General features: G+C 44.5%; 1 long non-coding RNA gene across 2 annotated transcripts; it reads left to right on the forward strand.

The window, feature by feature from the left end:
* Positions 1 to 1,943: 1,943 nt before the first annotated feature.
* Positions 1,944 to 19,017, forward strand: LOC128839208 (uncharacterized). 2 transcript variants are annotated; one of them, XR_008445383.1, is made up of 3 exons: positions 1,944 to 6,802; positions 7,914 to 8,921; positions 18,682 to 19,017. It is a non-coding gene; the product is annotated as an uncharacterized LOC128839208 (long non-coding RNA). The 2 variants fall into 2 exon arrangements; XR_008445382.1 differs by having other exon boundaries at positions 1,944 to 8,921.

Raw genomic sequence — 19,017 nt, forward strand, 5'->3', positions numbered from 1 at the left:
AAAGTTAAAAATTATTGGGCTTGGTTTTCTAGTGAGTTATTCCAATTTTATACCAGTATCACTCCATTGATTACTTTGGCATAAAACTGATGTAACAGTGGAGAAACAGACCCTGTATATTTTTCAAACTTTCCTTCCCTGTATTACACCTTTGATTGTTAAAACTGAATTAATTTTTTTAAATGTAATTTATATTTCACCATTAATGTTTTGTTGCTTTTGCACTTCACTCAGCATGGAAAATGAGCATAAACTTAGCAAATCAGATTTTCTTATTTTTTATAGTCTTTCCTACTCAGTTTCACTTTTTGCTGTCATGTACTAGCAAAATAACACAATGTTTGATCAGTAATATCTCAAGGGAGTGCTTAAAATCCAAATAAATTAAGTTAAAAATCGTGGAAACATTTCTGTTCATCTCAAGCTTTGTAAGTCTTTTGTTTTTATACCACATGAACAGACCTGACTGTGTCACTTCATTCCCAATGCACTAATTTGCACTGTGTTTATCTTCAGCCCCAGCAAAGACGCTTCCCTCCTGCTCTGTACTTTTTCAGGTCAGGAGTTACTGAGTAATTATGCACTAAAGTTACTTTTGCTTTGGAAGGTAAAGCTGGGAGAAACGTTTTGGATGAATAGTTTGTTTACTGAAAAATGCAGTTTTGGTTGACCCAAAACTATTTGTTAATTTGATTTAAATTCATTGAATAGTTTTGGCCCAAAAAGGGGGGGGAGGGGCTAGATTCACAAGGGGACTTAGGCACAGTTCACAAAATGGGGTATGTGCGCCCCTCTCATTCCTTTAGTCCACTCACCTGGGATGTGGGAGACCCAGCTTTGAATCTGTGCTCTGGAAAAGGGATTTGAACCCAGGACTCCCCTCCCCCAGGTGACTGCCCTAACCACCAGGTTATTCTGGGGTAGAGCTCAATGTGTGCTGTTGAAGCTGTTCTACCTCTTATAAAGAATTTACTAGTCATTGGAGCAAGGACTTGAATTTGGGTCTCCCGCTCCCAGCTGAGTGCCCTACCCATCGGATACAGGGTATTTCAGCATGGATGTCTTTCAATTTCTCTGTGAAAGATGTCCTACTTGTGATAAAATACTTGAATAAATATTGGACCAGAGAGAGTGAGAATGGCTCTGTAGGCTGGTAGTTAGGTCAATCACCTGGGATGGGGGATACCTGGTTCAAATAGCTGTTTTAGAGCAGAGATTTGAACCTCAGCCTCTCACATCCCAGATGAGGACCCTAACTACTGGGTTAGAATGGGAGGGTGGCATCCAGGGCTTTGGAGCGGAGTCTGGAGCTGGAGCGGAGCCGGAGCACAGCTCTGGAGCAGTGGAGCTGCAGGTTTTTGCCTGGAGCTGGAGCGGACCCGGAGCACAGCTCCAAAGCCCTGGTGGCATCACCGCCACTTCATTCTCCTAAAATATAGTCCTTTACAAATGCCCAGAAAGAAAATATTTCGGCTCTAATGGAATGTTGCATTTGACCCAAAATGGACTTCCTCTATTAGCCAAAAATGTCTGAGTATGGTTCAAACCAAACTGAATTTTTTTTATTTTTGCAGTATTGACAGCAAACAAACCAACAGAAAAAAAATCAGATATGTGCCTAGCTCTGTTTGGAAGATAACATGGTGATCAAAAGTTAGTCTCCCAAAACCTGAGATGAGAGTAGTTTTGTTGCTTTCAAATATAGCTAGTTACTTCTTTTTTTAAAAAATGAGTTTTGCAATAGACAACGTCATTTCTTTTTCTTCTGGCAGCCTTCATGTAAAGCACAAGAAGTTATGTGTAAGCTCACATAATAAAACCATTAAGCAATGGATGAAAAAAAACACAATCAAAAATCATGGAAGAAATGGAAATCTTCATTCTGGGAAGAAAAGGAACACCAAAAGGAAAAACCAAATTGTGGTGAAGCAGTAGTGTGCTGAAACAACACCCAGGATGGAGTTACCTGTGAATGCTGCATTGTGTTCTCTGCAATAGACAAATGTTTGGTTAGGAATTCACATACAATGACTGCTCAACATTTTGCAATTACAGCTTTAAATATATTTTTCAAATGTCTAAATTCCCAGAGCAAGCAGTGACAGATGTCAGCTGTACTCATCCTTTACCACGTTTAATATGCATCTTGAAAGGATCTTGTTCTTTGGGAATCACCCAGATAAAGGCAAAAGTTGATGCATAAGGAATGGCAATATCTTCCTGGCCACATCTTGTGCTTTTTACTCCACTTCATCCTCTATCTCTGTATTCTTCAATACTTCTAATTTCTGACACCCTCTCCTGACTTGGCTTTCACAGTTATCCTTCTCACTCTCTGACTGCTGCTTTAACATTCCTTAGGTAGTTTCTCCCCCTCCTCTGCTTATCTCAGGGTCCTGCTTTTGGTACCCTCCTCTTCCTTATACCTTATCCTCCTCTGCTTGCACAGATTCAGCTACGATCTTTTTGCTGCTAGCTCACAAATTGCCTTCTTCTCATGTGACCTGCCTTCTCCTTCCCAGTTGTGTATCTGACTTTTTTTCTGACATAACATTCTGGATGGCCTGCCACCAATTCAAGCTCAGGATGACCAAAAATGACTTCTCTCCCCCCATTTCAAGCTCCCTTTGGTTCTAAACTTTCTTCATTTTTGCTGGCAATACCACTGTCCTCCCTGCTGCTCAGGCTCAAAATTAGGGGTCCAAGATTCTGCTGCAACGATCACCTCCAGTCTCATTACTCTTTTTTCTGATCATGTTACTCCCCTCTTCAAGTGCTTCCCTCAGCCCCTTCCTACCTACTGTACCAAACTTCTCATCCTGGCCATCACAGGCTTGCACCTCTTTGCCCCAGCCTACACCTTTGATCTTGTTCCTTTTGTCCCACCTCATCATCTTAGTATTGAAATGATACCAGCCTTCCTACACACTACATGTCCCTCCTCCTACTGCCATCTTCATGGTGCCTCCTAATGCGTGGAGCAGCCTTCCAGACTCAAATCACCAGGTCCTCTCCCTCCTCATTCAAAACCCTCATGAAGACTTACTACTTCCACACAGCCCACAAATACTAAGCCATGTCAGTCACACACACTCTTTTTGCCCCAACATAACGTGAGAGAAGTAGTAATGAGTGAAGGAAGGTAGAGATTTAAAATTAAATAAGAGCACTATGCTCATCAAGTTATACCTATAATGTGGTGTTATAACTCTCTCTCTTCTCCAGTTGTTTTTGTTCTCACTGCAGGACATCTAAAATTAGACTGTTAGTTCCTTGAGGGTAGGAACTGTGTAAAGTACATAGTAGTTTTAGTTTTTTGTATTAATAATAACTGCAAACACAAAGCATGTAGGATGGTAGATACAAGAAGCAAGCAAGTCTCCCCAAAACAAAATAAAAACTGCTAAATAACAATCCAGCTCCTTCAGGTGCTGATGTGCACGATGGAAGAAACTGGATCACACCTGAAATAGCAATAGGTAAGAAAAAAAACTAAGGACTGGATCCTCAATTCAGTGCAGAGGGGGCAGCGCGGATGGTAGCTCTAGGCCACCTTTACTCTTCCTCCAATCCTCTAGGAAGATGAGGACTGAATCCACCTCTGGCACAATTTAGAGCAGCCATAGCTCTAACCTACGCCTGTTCTACTGGCCCAGGATTGTTCCCCAACCCTTGATGCACCTGGAAATGCTTCCCATTGGATACCTTCTACACCAAGGTGGGGGGGGGCAGGTGGAGTGAAGTTGGCATTGTCAACTTTACACCAGCTGGGGAAATCCTCAGCTGTCCAATTAAAGCCTTTGTACAGCTGGAGAGGTGCCTCTGGAGGATCTTTATCAGAGGTGAGGATCTGGCACTTACAAACTTTGAGCTTTGTTTATTGAGACAGAAGGAACAAAAAGTTCTGGCTCGGTGAACCTTTAGCCAGGGTACAAATAGTCACTGTGGGGCAGGTTTTGAAAGGTATTTAGGTGCTTAAAAGATGTAAATAGGAGCCTAATGGTCTTTTTAAAAAGTACATAGATGCCAAATTCCCAGTGATTTTGATGGGAGTTAGGCACCTAGTTGGCTTTTCAGAATTGCCTATCTGCATCTTTAGGCACTTAAATACCTTTAGAAATCTGACCATTTTAAATGGAGCCCACAACAGAGACCTAGGCCAGGGAAAATGCCTCAGCCATAATATGTACATGATTTGAAAAAGCTATCTTTGCAATATGTTTTCAGCATGTACAGTATATGCTAAATATAATTAAAATACCATTTTGAGACTACCGAATATGGGATATGTTGTAAACATGAATGACATAGCCATATATATAAATTATATTGTGTTATACAGATGTGAGTCTGATGTGATCTAGAGCAGATTTGTTGCATACATTTTCCATTAGTTGACTTGAATAAATAACTACAGGGCTGGCCTGAGGGAAGATGGCAACCTGGGCAAAGTTGTACTGTTGTGCCCTTTCTTTGAGTTTAAGTACAGATACACAGTATGGTCATATACCTTGAGTTCACTGCAGAAGCTTTTAAGTTATAGTAGGGACTGAGTTCACCTATAGCTGAGACCACTGCAAATGGCCCGGGCACCCCATATGCTCAGCACTGGCTGACTGAAGCACCCAAGCCTCTGGCACCAGCGATGAGAATGCCGGGCTGGCAGCCATGCGAAGCACTGGGGACGTGGCAGCACTGTGAGACATAAACTGAAGCCCAGCCCAGCACACACCTGGCATGGGGTCTGTTTTCCCCAGCTGCCAGAAATCTGCCCAGGGAGCCCCGTTGCCTCCATTCCTTAGCACTGCCCAACCCCGGACACTGCTGTATGCCCCCATGGGCATTTGGAGGCAGGTGAGTGGCTACTCTGGCAGGTGGGCTGCACCAGGCAGCCCGGGATGAGTGCAGGAGACACCAGGGAGAAGCAGATCTCTCTCTGGCAGTCTCCTTGCCCCACCCAGCCCAGTTCAGACTGGCACAGCCCCAGGGGCAAGGCCAAACCTGCCCTGCAGGGTGCTCCCCTGTGCCTGCTGGGGTTCCCACAGCTTGCCTTGGAGCAGACCCTCCCCAGCTGCAAGCTGCAACAACACCCCTGCAACTTCAGCCTTTCCCCAGCTGAGAGTTGGTCCTACCTGCCCGTCCCCTCTGCTGAGCTGGGACACTGTGTGGGCCAACAAAGCCATCCATTAATGGAGCCCAGCTGACAGCTCTCACCTCTTAACCTGCCTGGGCGCCGGCACCCTCTTGACCATGGTGCCCTGGGAGATCGTGCATGTCGCCCACCAGTAAGGCGGGCCCTGAATAACTGCTTGAATATATTAAACATATTAGATGAAAGCAGCGCTGTAGGGCCCAGTGCTGCAAGATACTGAGTACTCTCAATGCCTATTCACTTTGATGTATGATTGAGCCCTATATAATGTACCTTGTTAGTTCCCGTGGTCATATGAGTATTCCCTGGTCTGTGTTCTGCTGCCAGTCGCCACACTTATCTTTGGACTCTTCCCTCTTGAGCTAGGCATTTTTCTTGGCCAGGGTTATGGTGGCTTTCAGGCCCTCTTTGGGTTTCCTATCAATCTGTGTAAGTAAGTGGTCTCCACCAATGGCTTGTTCCTGCTGAGTGTCCTTATCTCCCACTGACGTTCTACAGGAGGTGCTCAGCTCTTCACAGGATTTGACCTACGCACCTGTCTTGCAAAGCTGGTTCAGGTATGTCCTAGGTCCTCTATGGGCCTATAGTGAGGCGGTGTGGTTCCCTGCCACCCCAGAGGGGGAAGAGCCCATCCGGAGGCCAGAGTGGGCAGAGCTAGGGAGCTCTGAGCCCGCCCCTCAGAGAGTCAGGCGGCGACCCAGAAGTATAAAAACCCACGGTCCAAGGCGGCCGCCAGGAGTGGCCGGGCCTGCCCTGTGCCCGCTACCCGGAGGAGTTGCCGGGCCTGCCGCTCGCTGAGGAACCTATGGTGCTGGATCCCCTAGAGGACAACACCCAGATCCAGGTACTACCCGAGGGGAGTCTGGAAGTAGCCCGGGGGCAGCCGACCCTAGTCTGGCTGCAGCACTGCCAGAGCACATGTCAGTGTGTTGCGGCCAGGATCCCCACTGACTAAGCGGTGGGTCTTCTGCCGCTGCTAGTATCCTGGGCTGGGAGTGGGAGGGCCTGCGCCCCCCGTGTCACCCAACTCGTGAGTGGCAGTCTCCCCCTCTTCCAGGCCTTTGAAGGCTTGGGGCCTACTGTTGTTGCTCAGCCCTGCCTGAGGGCCTGAGCTCTGACCCTGCACTGCCCCACCCTGACCTAGGGCATGGGCTTGCTACTGTTTGTACTGTTGTTGCTCAGCCCTGCCTGAGGGCCTGAGCTCCTGACTCCATTTTGCCCTGACCTAGGGCCTGGGCTTACAGTGTTTGTTCCAGTACCGCAAGGGCTGCCGAGGAAGACCCCGCGGACAGACTAATTCCCCAAATGTCAATGGCGGTTAGTGAGCCGGTATGGCTCCCCACCGTCCCGGAGGGGGTTGAGCCCTGGCAAACTCTTGTACAGGGCCCATTTGATTTGCTTCCTCCCCTGCAGTTATTCAGTAGCCTCACACTGTACACGCAAACCAAGAAAGCATGGTTGATCAAAGACAGAGGTGTGCAGAGGCAGGCTGATGAGAGAAGGGAAGAGTGGAGGATGTAGAGGTAGGATGAGGAGTGGTAAAGCTGCAACTCCAGCAGGCAGCAGCAGTCACTTGGAGTAGAGTCCTGGAACCCACAAGCAAGGGGAGAGAAGGCACCCAAGATGCCCTGGAGATGCAATCCCATCCAGGTGAGTAACAGTGCAACAGAGAAGAGGACCCTCCCCAAACATCAACTATTCCCATTCTCTTGCCCAGAGAGGGAAGAAGAGTGGCGGGTGTTTCAGCAAATGGTGAAGTTAATATGGGCCTGTGGGAAACTCCATGAAGTTCTGGTTGGTGGACGGGGCATTGGGGCACTCTGCTAGGCATCAGGAGTGTTTTTAATCAGTGAACCCAACATGCTCAGCACTTTGAGGGTGCAACAATTCTTTTATGGTTTGGAATCTGCCTGCCTGAGAGGGCCTGTTCCAGCCTGCAGGGCCTCCACCCCAACAGGTTTTGCAAAAACAGCTCTGCTGTGTTGAGGGCGAAATACAATGGGAGGATTTGGCCCAATGTTATAATGGAATGCCAGTTCTAGGTCAGGGAGTAGGAGCTGCCAGATAAAGGATGTTACAGGTGATTGTTTGTGTACTTTATATATTTATGTTGCATATCCTCTGTTGCTAGATTCCTCTGTCTTCATTTCCTGAATTCTTATGTGTTGAGAAATTACTGATTCATAGCTGGATCTGCCCTTGATCCTTCTCCAAAATAAAAGTAGACGCTACAAACAAAAACTGTGTATAACATTTAAGAAAAACCATCTAATGGACAATTGCTGAGCAACATTTCTGTGGGGAGGGTGCCTAAACACACTTTTACCACTTGCTGATGACCCTTATCAGGGCCGGCTCCAGGGTTTTTGCTGCCCCAAGCGGCACAAAAAAAAAAAAAAAAAAAAAAAAGCCGCGATCGCGATCTGCAGCAGCAATTTGGTGGGAGGTCCTTCGCTCTAAGCAGGAGTGAAGGACCGTCCGCTGAATTGCTGCCGAATAGCTGGATGTGCCACCGCTCTCCAGAGTGGCCGCCCCAAGCACCTGCTTGGCAAACTGGTGCCTGGAGCCGGCCCTGACTGGTATAGTTACAACAAGACATGAGCCCTTACAATGCCAATGACTTTGAAAATGTAAGAATCACACAGAGGTAAGACCTCAGGCACCACTAAAATGTTTTCACTTAATAATAGCTTGTTCTTATACAGCACTTTTCATCAGTAGATCACAAAAGGCTTTACAAATAACTATCTTCATTTTACAGATGGGAAACTGAGGCACGGAGAAGTGACGTGACTAATGCAAGGTCACCCAGCAGGCCAGTAGCAGAATAGGAAATAGAACCAAGGTCTGCTGAGTCCCTGTCCAGTACTCGCTCCATTAAGCAACATTATCAGGACCAATTCAACATTGAGACTAAGTACAACTTACAACCTGTCTCCTTTGGACTCAGTAGGGCAAATTCAAAAGTGACATGTGAGGCGGTGTAAGTTACATGTCAGTAATCGAGTGTGAGTCTGTTGGTCTAACATGTATGCTGTTTGGGGCAGGAATTAGGTGTAAATGATATCTAGACACCCCATGCCTGCTGACAGCGGGTGGGGGGGGAGCACAATGCCAGAACAGCTTCAGTTACTGCCCCCCCCACAACCCCTCCCCTTCCAGAAAGCAATGGTCCCTCCTGCAGCTCCCAGCTGTTCCTCTGCTCCTGCCTCTGCCTCTCCCTACCCCGTGCAGCTTGCTGGCTCAGCTGTTCTGCAGGGAGGGGGCCCAGTCACACCATGTGACCAAGCAATCTGGGGGGGCATGTGACCCCACATGCCCTCTCCAACACGCTTGAACATTGGCACACAGATGCGTAAAAAATAAAACATTGTGAACTCTAAATGCCACATGCTAGTGTGAACCATTGGAGTAAGACATTTAGTCACTTATTAAAACAGTATTTGAGCATTAGGATAAACCTCACTTGTCCACTTACTAACAAAAGGCTCCGTTCGATAAATCTCACTCACTTCTGAGAGTCCGGTGAAGTGAAGTAAGTTTTGTCCATTCCTTTATGTTATTTTTTGAAATTTGCTATTTGCCTACTTGGAAACAAAATTAAAATCAATAGTTTTCTTTCAGTAAAGTTGTCTCTGCATTTTGTTTTTCAGAGGAAAAGAGGGTCCTGTGACCTGCTATCAGTGTTGGTTTTCTCTGCTGAGTGGAGGGTCTTGGAGCTAGATTTTTCAAAAGATGCAGATAGGGACCTATGCCCAGATCCTCAAAGGTATTTTAAGTGTTTAACATCCATTGATTTCCCCCCCACTCCACCCATAGATTGATAGATTCCAAGGCCAGAAGGGACCATTGTGATCATCTAGTCTGACCTACTGTATAATGCAGGCTATAGAACTTCCTCAAAGTAATTCTTAGAGCAGATCCATTAGAAAAAAACAAACATCTAATCTTGATTTAAAAATTGTCAAGAATGGAGAATCCACCATGAGCCTTGGTAAATGGTTCCAATGGTTACGCTCATTGTTAAACATGTACACCTTATTTCCAGTCTGAGTTTGACTAGCTTCAGCGTCCAGCCATTGAATCATGTTATACCTTTCTTTGCTAGATTAAAGAGCCAGCCCATTATTAAATGCTTGTTCCCTATGTAGGTATTTATAGACTGTAATCAGGTCGCTTCTTAACCTTCTCTTTTTGAAGCTAAACAAATGGAGATCTTTGAATCCCTTGCTATAAGGCATAATTTCTAATCCTTTAATCATTGTCGTGGCTCTTCTTTGAGCCCTCTCCAATCTATTAACATCCTTCTTGAATTGTGGACATCAGAACTGGACACAGTATTCCAGCAGTAGATGCACCAGTGCCAAATGTAAAGGTTATTTTACTACTCTTTCCATTCAAGATTCCCCTGTTTATGCATTCAAGGATTCCATTAGCTCTTTTAGCCAGTATTGCCCTGGGAGCTCATGTTCAGCTGATTATCCACCACAACCCCCAAGTCTTTTTAAGAGTCACTGCCTCCCAGAATAGAGTCCCCCATCCTATAAGTTTGGCCAACATTCTTTGTTCATAAATGTATTTTAAACACATTTTGTTTGCTTGTGTCCAGTTTACCAAGTGATCCAGACCACTCTGTATCAGTACCTGTCCTTTTCATTATTTACCACCCCCTCACTTTTTGTCCTCTGCAAACTATCAGTGATGATTTTATGTTTTCTTCCAAGTCATTAATAAATATGTTCAATAGCACAGAGCCAAGAACTGATCTCTGTGGGACCCCACTAGAAACACACCTATTCAATGATGATTCCTTGTTTACTATTACATTTTGAGACTTATCAGTTAGCCAGCTTTATTCCACTGAGTGTGTCTTGTCAATTTTATGGCATTCTAGTTTTTAAATCAAAATGTTGTGCAGTATCCAGTAAAAAGCCTCACAGCAATTCAAGTATATTACATCAACACTATTACCTTTTTCAACCAAACTTGTAATCTCACAAAAAAAAAAAAAAAATTCCTGTCAAACTAACTCGATATATTTTCTGTAAACCCATGTTGATTGGCATTAATTATATTACCCTTCTTTAATTCTTTATTAATCGAGTCCCATATCAGCCACTCCAGTATCTTGCCCAGGATCTATGTCAGATTGGGAGGCCTATAATCAGCCAGGTCATCCCATTTACTGTATTTAAATATTGACACAACATTAGCTTTCTTCCAGTCTTCTAGAACTTCCCCAATGTTCCAAGACTTATTGAAAACATTAATTCTCCAGTGAGCTCATCTGCCAGGTCTTTTAAAACTCTGCGGTGAAAGATATTTGGACCTGGTGATTAAAAATTTCTAACTTTAGATGCTGCTGTTCAACATCCTCCTGAGATATTCGTATTTTTTTCCAGATGCAGAACAAAAATATGTATTGATTTCAATAGGGGGTAGGTGCCGAACCTGCTTAGTTACTTTTGAAAATTCCACTAGATGCCTATGTGCATCTTTTGTTATGATTACCCTAAGTGGGTTATGCAACACAGTATGATACACTAGTGGGGGGGGGAACACTTAATAGGTATGTTCTTTATAGCTAGAATGCCTCTGTAATAGATGAATCTTCAGAAGTTTTGGAAGGAGGAAAGGGAGTGTGCTCTGCATAAATTAATTGGGGAACTATTCCAATTTTAAGGACTGGCATTAAAATTGGACTAATGCCCAAGAAACAAAAGTAGCAACTGAAGGATACATAAGTGAAAAGCAGGGAGCAGGAGAGGGAGTTAAAGAAGAAATGCAGATACGGAAGATACTGAAGAGCCTTGAGGGTAAGGACTACCTTGAACCTGAAGATAAGTGGAAGCCACAGAAGGAACTCAAGAAGATGGGATGTGATCAGAAAAATGAAACTGGAAGATGATTTTGCTGGTAATATTTTAAATAGGCTGGGGCAGGAAGAGAGGAGATCCAGGGAGGCTGGAGAGGAGCGCATCACACAAACCAAGATAAGAGGAGACACGGTCATTGAGCAGGCTTTCAGCAGTAAGAATGAAGAATCAGATGGATATTCTTCCTTTCATTGGCATATTCTCAACCTGCTATTCCTACAGGATTTTTCTGAAACTTCTTCAGTAGTAGGAACCCTAGTAAAGGAACGCCCTCAGATGTACTAAGATTTTCCAAGTGTATTATTCACTCTCAGTTGTGACTATCAGGGATTAGACGAAGACAAATAGAGACCCACTTCTACAACCATTCAAATAGCATGAACCATATAATATAACCTCAGTGATCAAAGCATAGGGGTTGGGAATAGTAAGTCAGGCTGCTTAATCTGATATCAATTTAGGAAAAAATAATTTAAAAACTGATATGTGATTCAACTGATAAAGAATTAGACAATAGGAATATAATTAATTCTAATCATTAATGGTTTTATGGAAAATAGGTCATGTGATACAACTCAATTTCATTCCTGATGAGATTACAAGTTTGATAAAGGTAACTGTGTAGATGTAATATACTTAGATTTTTGTAAGGCATTTGACTTAGTGTTGCATGATATTCTGATTAAAAATATCTAGTATACAATATCAATAGAGTTAAATGGATTAAGAACTGACTAAGTGACTGATCTCAAAAAGTGTTCAGTGGGGAATCACCATTGAATGACAGTCAGTAGTGGAGTTCCACAGGGATCAGTAGTAGACCTGACACTGTAGTATTTTCATCATTGAGCTGGAAGTAAATATAAAATCTCTGCTGATGAAATCTGTGGATGGCAAAGATTGGTGGAGTGGTAAATAACGATGAGGTTAGTGCAGTCATGCAGCAAGATCTGGATCATTTGGTAAACTGGGCCCATTCAAACAAAATGTTCAATACAGAATAATGCAATGTAATGCAAACCTTCTGCCGGGTTGATTTGGCAGCAGGTAGTGGGTAACCTCACTGCTAGTGCAGGCTGTGGAATTTCTTTCACCACAAAGCTGTCCCACAGCAGGTGTAAGGATCAGCACCTGGTAGGTTATTAGTGATTTCAGCTCTAGCGATCACTGAGCAAAACAAGAACTCTATGCAAAGCCCACAACACCAGGTAGGAACAGCTATCCCCACCCTCTCTCCTCTTCATGGGGATTTGGCATCCCTACCCCCTGCTTAGGAAATGAGGTTCAGTTTAGGGTTAGCCCCTCAATCAGGGCATGCTAAGTACAGTTCTGCTGCCCTTTACTCATACAATAAGGCCGTGTTTCTCAACCTTTTTGTGCTGGAAACCCCCTTTGGACTTAAAAAAAGTCATGACCCTCCCCCTCCCACTAAGACTTGAAAAGGTAGGGGGCTGACAGCCCGAGCCTGAGTACTGCCGCTTGGGGTTGACAGTCTGAGTGCACGACCCCCCTAAACCGATCCCGCGACCTCCCTGGGGGTCGTGACCCCCCAGGTTGAAAAAACACTGCAATAAGGATAACATTTCATTATCCCTGCACTCAATAGTAAAGTGACTTGTAACCCAACACCAGCCAAAATTGATCACTTTGATAAAGCAACTCCAACATGCTGTGCACCTAGGCATAGTAGGTGTGTTTACGCAGATACAGTCTGTTCCTGAAATCTTTTCCCCCCAGCTCATTGCTAGATGTCAGGGAAGAGCTCATTCAGACCCTGCTTACAGTTAGATATCTAGGAACAAGGAATGCAGGCCATACTTACAGTCTGGCATTCTGTATCATAGAAAGCAGTGACTCTGAAAAGGATTTAGGGGTCATAGTGGAGAAGCAATTGAATATGAGCTCAACAGTGTGATGCTGTGTTAAAAAGGGCTAATGCAATTTTTGGATGTAGAAACAGGAGTAGTGAGTAAGAGAATGGAGGTGAGTTTACCTCTGTATGAGACCAACACTGAAATACTGTATCCAGTTCTGGTGTCTCCATTTTAAAAAACAATGCTGAAAAATTGGAGAAGATGCCAAGAAGAGCCACAAAAATGATTTGTGGGCTGGAGAAGATACCATACACTGAGAGACCAAAGAGTGCTATCTGTTTAGCTTGTCTGAAAGAAGACTGAGAAGTGACTTTATGATACTGTATAAGTACTTTCATGGGGTACTCTAATTTAACAGAGAAAGACATAACAAGAACCAATGGCTGGCAGCTTAAGCCATACAGATTCAAATTAGAAATAAGTCACCCATTTTTAACAAGGAGGGTGATTAATCATTGGAACAAACTATGGAGAGAAGAAATTCATTCTCTATCTCTTGAGATCTTCAAATCAAGACTGAATGTCTTTCTGGAAGATATACCTTAGCCAAACACAAGTTATGCTTTAGTCAAAACAAAGTTATTGGGCTCAATATAGAGGTAACTGGGTGAAAGTTAATGGGCCTGAGATATACAGGAGATCACGCTAGATGATTAATGATGATTGAAGGTCCCTTCTGGCCTTAAACTCTATGAATCTAATGGTAATAAAACTCTGTTGCTGTGGAGGGGGAAGCACAATTTATCCTAAGGGTGAAGTACTTTCTGTTCCCTAAAGGTGTTGACTGAGGGTAGGGTTGACGCACATTGGCAGGACAGTGTGAGGAAACCTACACCACTACTGCATGTATTGACCTATTTTGTGGCTAAATCGGACTTCACTCTCCAGGACTTTTAGGCCCACAACTTTCATCAGCAGTAAATTAACTTTGAATATAAAATAAGCATTAATCTGATGTTCTATCCTACAATTTCCAACTCCTTAGATTTTAGGCTTTTTTGTGTCACAGACTTACCGTAATGAGAATTATGACAGTGTCTCCCTTAATTCAGGGTTTTTTATAAAAAAGTTTAGACAAGAATTTTATTATAATAAAATAAAACAGTGCCCAGGAATCTGACCAAAATTCAATTTGCTAGAAAAACACTCTGATAAAGGAAATGAGAGTTACCTTGGACAAGTCAGCCTCGTCAACTTCTCACAAACCTGGTCCTCCTAACAAACAAAACTACTAAATAATCCCAATGTCCTATAGTATGAAAGGCGAATTGCCAGAGGAACAGGATAGACTGTTAACATACAGCAGCTTTTCACCTCTTGATTGGAACTTCAAATCCACCAAAAGTTGGGACGATAGAAAGTCGGGATGCTCATAGGTAATTAGGTGCCTAAATAGATTTGAGGATCTGGGCTGAAGTTCTTAACATCTGATAGCTGTTAAGTGGTCATGTGACATTAGTTTGCTGGTTTCAGTCCAGTTGCCCCCACTGAATAAAAACAGAGCACCAACACAACTGGCACAAGTTGGCAGTCTCAGCAGTTCCTTCAACTCAGTTTTGAGGCATGTTGCTAGAGCATTGGTGGGAGCCTTCCATTGTTACAAACTTTTAGGAATTGAAAACTGTATTATAAATAGTAAATTAGTTTACAAAGAAAAGACATGTTTTACAGAAAGTAAACATTTTTATTTCAACTATAAAATGTAGTGAAAATCTTCATATTAGCAATTAGTTCAGTTGAATGATTTCAATATACCTAAACTTTTATTAGCTAACTGCTGATAGACATACGAAGACTAATTACAGCCGGCAATGCAGAATGCCTATTGGAAAGAGACATTCTAGACTCTTTAGTGTTCTCGCTACAATTTGTGTTCCTCTAGGCCTTATGGAAAGCAATTAAAGTACAAGTACAGTGTGAAAGATATGTGAAAAGGTCCCTTCTTACTTGAGAGATAGTAGTAAGACTTTTAATTAATAATAATTATATAATTAGTTCCTGTATACATCTTTGCCCCATATATATGTTTGATGACTTTTCTGAGGGAAAAAAAATCTACTACTACTTGTAACTCTTATATTATCACAACTAAGATATAAAGCTGGAATCTATTCTGGCTTGCAATTTACTTACAGAATTGTTAGCTAAGTTCAACTGCAGGGCCAAATTCTACAGTCAGTTACATAAGTATAGCTCCAGTGGTGGACAAACTAGATGGGAAAACCCAGACTTCCAGCACAAGTGCAATGGAATAATTTGTCCTGTAGCATCTTTGAACTGGATCCACAAAGGGATTTAAGTGTTGCTATTCTCAGAATGACATGAAACTTTCAGGTGCCTTGAAAATCACTAGGACTCAAAGCCTGTGTTAGGCACCTAGGCTCTGTACACAATGAATGGGGAGAGACAAGCCCTGAGCATGGTATCCACAAAAGCCAGCAAGGTAGGTACCCATTGGGAGATGCCAATGAAAGGGTATATCCTAAGTCCTGACCCTCTCAAGGAATTTGGCACCTAAGTTTGGGCTACAGGGAGGCACCTATCTCTACTTCCAATCCAGAGCCAGGAACCTGTCTGCTGGAGTCAGATGGCATAGGCATGTGAGTGTGTGTGCTAGTGCAACAGTACCTCCTCTGGTCCAACAGAGCACTGAACAAAGTCCACTCAGTCTGGCAGAGCACTTAGTTAACTTCTCTTGCCCAAGTCCCTGTGGTAGTTCCATTCTGGGCTATTAATGAGGTTAGTCACAGTCCTGTTAGGGTATATGAGTTTCCCCTTATACTTGGCAGGATCGGATGGTCCTGATCCTCAGGGGGCTCTTAAGTCTGAGGGATTTGTAGGGGAACCCAGGTCCACCCACTCCACTTGGTTCCAGCTCAGGGGCCTTAAACTGGGCAAATGGAATCAAGCCTCAACAACTTCTGCTGTGCCCCAATCTCCTTCCTCTCTCTCTTAGTTCTGTAGGCTTCTCCAGCCTGTGGATGCAGTCATCTCTTCTCTGGGGTGTTGTCTCTGGGTGTCTTCTCACCAGCTTGCTGGCAGGACTTTCCTTCTCCAGCCTGCTTGCTCTCCTAACAGCCATCCCACCCAGGGCCGGCTCCAGGCACCAGCCCACCAAGCTTGTGCTTGGGGCGGCACCTGGAGGGGGGCGGCACGGTGCGGCGCTCCGTCTCCGGCCGCTGGGGAGAGCGGAGCCGCAGTGGGCTCGCCACCCTCCCCCGGCGCTCTGGCCGGTCGGGGAGAGCAGCCCACGACCGGGCTCGGCGCCCTCTCCTGCCGCACTGGGGCAGGGGGCTGCGGGAGGCTTTTTTGCCTTGGGCGGCAAAAAAGCCAGAGCCGGCCCTGATCCCACCCCTCTGCTTCTCAGCTCTTTTCATTCTCCCAGATGCTGTGAGGCTGCCATTTGGCACTGGCTGGTGCCACCCAGCTAGCATGCGGTCTATAGACTCCATGACATGATATTTGATTCCATGCAAAAAGGAGGATTGGGGGGAAAGGCAACACCAGCCTTCCTTATAAACTTGAACCAAGCGGTTAGGGAACTCACCTCAGAGGGGAGAGGCCTTGGTTCAGTTCCCACCTCAGCCTGAGGAGAAGGGTTCTGAACAGATGAGTGTCCTAACCACTGGACTATACAGTGTTTTACACTGTCTCTGGCTCAATTAATATTTAATTAAGGTGGAATGGCTTCAACAAGAGAGGTTGAGAGCAGTGGCGTAGCCAGCTTCTTAGTGCAGGGGGAGCAACCATAAAAAAGGCGCCCCCCCTTGGCTCCTCCTCTGACTACGCCCCTCCTTGGCTCCTCCTCTGGCCACTCCGCGCCCCCCCCTTGGCTCCTCCGGCCACGCTGCAGCCATGCTGTGCCCCCCCTTGGAGGGGCTCGGTGGGGGGGGGGGGCCAGGCACGGGGGAAGGGGTGGCGGGCGGGCGCTGCTCACCAGGGCCGGCTTTAGCAAGAGCGGGGCCTGATTCCTGGGGGGCGGGGCTTTCTGCAAGCCCCGCCCCCAGGAATCGAGCTGCGCCGTGGGGGGACGGGACGGGGGGAGTCCCTCGGCCTGGAAGCAGGACGCTGCCTGGGAGAGGGGATCTGCCTGCCAGCTGCGGAGTGCTCGGTCGCCGAGCCCTGAGCCGCTGTAGGAGGCGGCCACGATGTTGGGGCCGTGCTGAGCGTGGGGCGCAATGGCCGAGGAGCCAGCCCCTTCGCTCCTCTGGCTGCGCCCGCTGCCCCCCCTCCTCCCATGGCTCCTCCGGAGTCCGACCGTGCTGCCCCCCCCCACACTTGCCTCCAGAACCCCAGCAGCGGCCTGGCAGGCGCCGCTTTTGAAAAATGTACTGAGGGGAAGCGGCTGCTTCCCCTGAACCCCCCTAGCTACGCTATTGGTTGAGAGAGAACCACATCAGAATATCCTAAGTCTAGTGGCTATGGCACTCACTTGAGAGGTGGGAGATCTCTGTTCAAATCCTTTCTCCTCATCAAGTAGATGGGGGAATTGAACATGGGCCTCACACATCCCAGATAAATATATTAACTGCTGGGCTAAAGGTTATATGGATGGCCCCCATCCCAAGTGGCCATTTTGTGCGGAGCTAGGTATGCTCTGAGCAAAATCTACCCCGCAGGCAAGCTAGGTGGCATAATGCTTATCTTCACCTGGTTTAGAAACATGCTGGGACCTAGGCATGAGACTAGTGACCAAGCTCCTGCCTGAAGCAGCAATGCACATGCCCAGTGACAGAAAATTAGGCACCCAGGGAACTTTTACAGTGAAAATGTAAGCACTGAGTGAGTTCACATACTTATAGGGTGAGGTTGCTGCAGAATAGGGGTTGTTGTACACACACATGTCTAAAACTGGGCTTTAGGCTCTCAAGTCCCTTTGTACATCTGATCTTTTATTACTGGAGAGCAGTATGATGTTCAGATACCAGGCTGAATTTACATGGTTAAATTACAATTAAATAAAACAAAAAAAACTTTGTATTTGTAAATTGAACATAATTTGGACTTCCTGTCTCTTTTGGACTCAGTAGGCCAAATTTATCACAGCTGCAAGAAGATGCCACCTAAAATTATGAGATAAAATCTTGCAATACAGCTGTCAAGGGTTGGCTAACTTTGTTACTGAAACGGACTGTAATTAGATATTGAAATTTTCTTGTAGTGTAAGATTTAGTAACAGTATATTTCCTCATCAATCAACTGTAAAAACTATCTATTACAGGATCCACCTATTGTTTTTTGGATATAATTAATTACTATTTCTGAAAAAGTTTCCCAATGGCAGCTGGGTGTAATTTTAGTTGAAGTTGCAGAGTGACAATAGAAAAAGTGTAACTGAACTAACACTATTCTATTTCCTGGTTTTATTAATTTATTTGCAAAATAAATTCAATATAATAAATCATTTTGAGTTCTCTTGCTCATTTAAGTCATGGCAGCCCCGAAGGCCTAGAAAGAAACGTATAGCAGAAAAACAATAAATAATAATTTGGACTTCCTGATCTCTGTTCCTCTTGGTCTAGGTTGTAACTTTAGTCTTTTTGAGTTGAAATTACTTGGCACCCAGCTCCCTATCTCACATATAAAACACCTCTTTCAAATGAAATCCATAAAGATTCAACCAAAACTAGAAAAGAAAACCCTTAAAACTGCACAACAAAACTGCACATATTGCTGGCAATGCATCCATGAACTGAAAAAAAGCATCACTCTCTCTTCTTGAATTCAACTATGACAACTATTCTACTCTTGCTGAATGTCTAATGTTTTTCTTTCACAGGTACATGAGAATTTGTAACCATATCAATTAAAGTGTTTGAAAGTGAAGGAACCCACATTACTGAAGTGTATGATGAGATGCTGAAGTCCAGGCTGAAAAAACAGGTTTCCTTTTTTAAAAGCTAAAAGAAAGTATGAAAAAACGGAATGTTCCTGACTAGGCAGTCATCCTATCAGAAGTAACTAAATGAGTTGTCAAACATATAGCCTGTAGGTATAATACAACCTGCGAGATATATCTGTGGTCTGCATGGCGTTTTCAGAATCTAAACTATTTTTTGAATGAAAGTTTCTATTTTTTACCTATTTATGGAACATAATTAAAAATGGAATTTGA

This window comes from Malaclemys terrapin, chromosome 6 (assembly GCF_027887155.1).
Source record: "Malaclemys terrapin pileata isolate rMalTer1 chromosome 6, rMalTer1.hap1, whole genome shotgun sequence".
In the NCBI taxonomy this organism is placed as follows: domain Eukaryota; kingdom Metazoa; phylum Chordata; order Testudines; family Emydidae; genus Malaclemys; species Malaclemys terrapin.